The 2,500-nt window shown below is 37.6% G+C and overlaps 1 protein-coding gene across 1 annotated transcript in view; it reads right to left on the bottom strand.

Moving 5' to 3' along the window:
- LOC125036069 (luciferin sulfotransferase-like) overlaps window positions 1-1,600 on the bottom strand; it is an 11,512-nt gene extending 9,912 nt beyond the window's left edge. The window contains exon 1 of the mRNA XM_047628461.1: window positions 1,498-1,600. The gene's annotated coding sequence lies outside the window, so the exon portion shown is untranslated. The remainder of the gene's footprint in view (window positions 1-1,497) is intronic.
- Window positions 1,601-2,500: the final 900 nt, after the last annotated feature.

Raw genomic sequence — 2,500 nt, 5'->3', positions numbered from 1 at the left:
ATTACACACAAATATATATAATATATATATATATATATAAAATATAGTGTGTGTGTGTTGTGTGTGTGTGTGAATATGTGTGCATGTGTGTGAGTTTGTATGTGATGTTGTGTTGTGTGTGTGTAGTGCGGTGTTAGTACAAAAACACACACAACACAACACACACATACACATAACAATAACACATATACAACACAAAAATAAACAACACACAATATAAGTCACTATAAATCATATTTATAATACACACACACACAAACACACATTAAACATACATAAACTATACATAATATACTACACACAATAATAGGAAGTACGCGGTGTACATAGTTTAGCGCGCCGTACCCCATCAGGAAGAGGCACCACTGACCCACACCCACAAAAAAAAAAAAACATAACACAATATATATATTATATTATGTTTGTTTGTGATGTTGATGTATAGTGTGTTGTGTAGTGTGTATGTGTAGTGATTTATTGTTGATGTGTGTTTGCATTAAAAATATATATACATATATCATATATAATATAGTTTACTATATATATACATATATACATATATCAATATATCATATATATATAATATATACATATATAATTATATATATACATAATATATATATATATATAATATAAACTTCAAAATCATATTGTATTAAAATATACATATAAATATTAATGTATAGTGGTGTAGTGTTTGATTGTATGTGTTAGTGTATGTTGTTGTGTTGTTGTATGTAAGTTACTGGTGTGACATACACACACAACACACCCCACACACACCACACAATATCGTGTTTAGTGACATCACACACTCAATACACAACACACACACACACAATACTGAGTTGCTAGAACTCACGACAACACACACACACACAACACACACACACACACACCACACTATACATTATAAACATAATTTGTTTGTGTGTTAGTGAATTAGTGATGTGTATATATTGGTATGTTTATTATATAATATCATAAATATATATAATATGTGTGTGTGTGTGCATGACTGATGTGTATATTGAACATATCACTTGCACAAGTTTGTGGCACGACACACACACACCACACACACACACATATGCTCAACCTATGAAAACCTATGTGATATGTGTTATCACAATGCCTAATTACATGAAAGGTACGTGATAAGAATGAGTAAGGGAAGATGAAAATCTCCCGGACCGGCTTCGCGACCAGAATTTCCTCCCTGTGTTGCGTGCGCTTTCGGCAATATTTATAGAGTGGCGAGAGTCCTCACGCTGGCTGGCTGACGCAGATTTGGAGGAGTTTATGGGAAATATCACCTTTAAATTCCTTTCCTCTATGCTTCCACGACTTACTACGCTCAGCTCGGAAAGAGGGAACAACTTCCACCTGATCGCGAGGAAAGGAAAGCAGGAAGGAGCGACAGCAAGACTGATCAAAGACAAGGAGAAGGTTGTTCTTGCGAAGAGAGTCGGATAAAAAAAAGTACTCTACACTAACCCTGAGAGGTGTGTGTGTGTGCTGAGTTGGCGTTACCTTCACCAGCTGAGCTTCCACACTGATCCGCAGCAGCTCAACCGCAGTCACTCTCCCTCGCTATCGCCTCCGCCCCCCCCCCCCCCCCCCCCAGCAAGTGGCTGAACAGTTGCCATCTCGCTCTAGTCATTTCGCAGGCTGTGGCGTCCGATTAAGATCTCGATTCCTTATTGCTGTGGAAGCGCCGGATATTCGCGATTCGGTGGGTCGTTGTATCTTCTGCTGGAAACGTAAAATAAAAGTAAATAATTAGTGATACTTGTATTGTTTTTCGATGCTAATCCTACTGCACAGTAAATGGGTTTGTATCAATGAATTCTCGGCCGGAAAACGATGAATTCAATCGACGTTCAACTAAACCTTCGCTCGAGGGACTGAGAGGTACTCTGCGTGGCCTTGCCCTTGACGGCTTGGCGCGATTTTTAAGAATCAATCTATGACACATTCAAAGTCTCGTGTGGTATATATTTCTCCTTGTCTGCTCGTTCGACACACACACACGAACAAATACACCATAAAATAGATTCTCACAAACAAACATGTAATTATAAAGAAAGAAAAACAGATTCGGATATAAATGTATACATGAGATACGAGAAGTATGCGTGTGGGTGGTTGAGCCTACACTCGATATACGTTCAACTGGTAAAATGTAAACCTTATAGATCTACATTTTTCTGTTCCCTCTTACAACGCGGTTTGAAAATATGTCCGCGGAATGGCAGTTTCAGCTTAACATCGATTACCATTGGTGTTAATAATTTACACGTTGATTGGTAATCACCGATATCCAGAAACACTGGATAAAAAATACATAGACAATTTTTTTGCTGCACAGAATCCTCGATTTTTTTTCAGGACCAAGATTAAAAGAATTATATTTAATTAATTTAATTACGTCAACTGATAAGGCTGGCGCCCTGGTTACCGATACAACACGTCGCTTTAAGTCAGAGAACCACACACT

Source organism: Penaeus chinensis, chromosome 20 (genome assembly GCF_019202785.1).
Source record: "Penaeus chinensis breed Huanghai No. 1 chromosome 20, ASM1920278v2, whole genome shotgun sequence".
In the NCBI taxonomy this organism is placed as follows: domain Eukaryota; kingdom Metazoa; phylum Arthropoda; class Malacostraca; order Decapoda; family Penaeidae; genus Penaeus; species Penaeus chinensis.
This window is presented reverse-complemented; position numbering and strand designations above follow the sequence as displayed.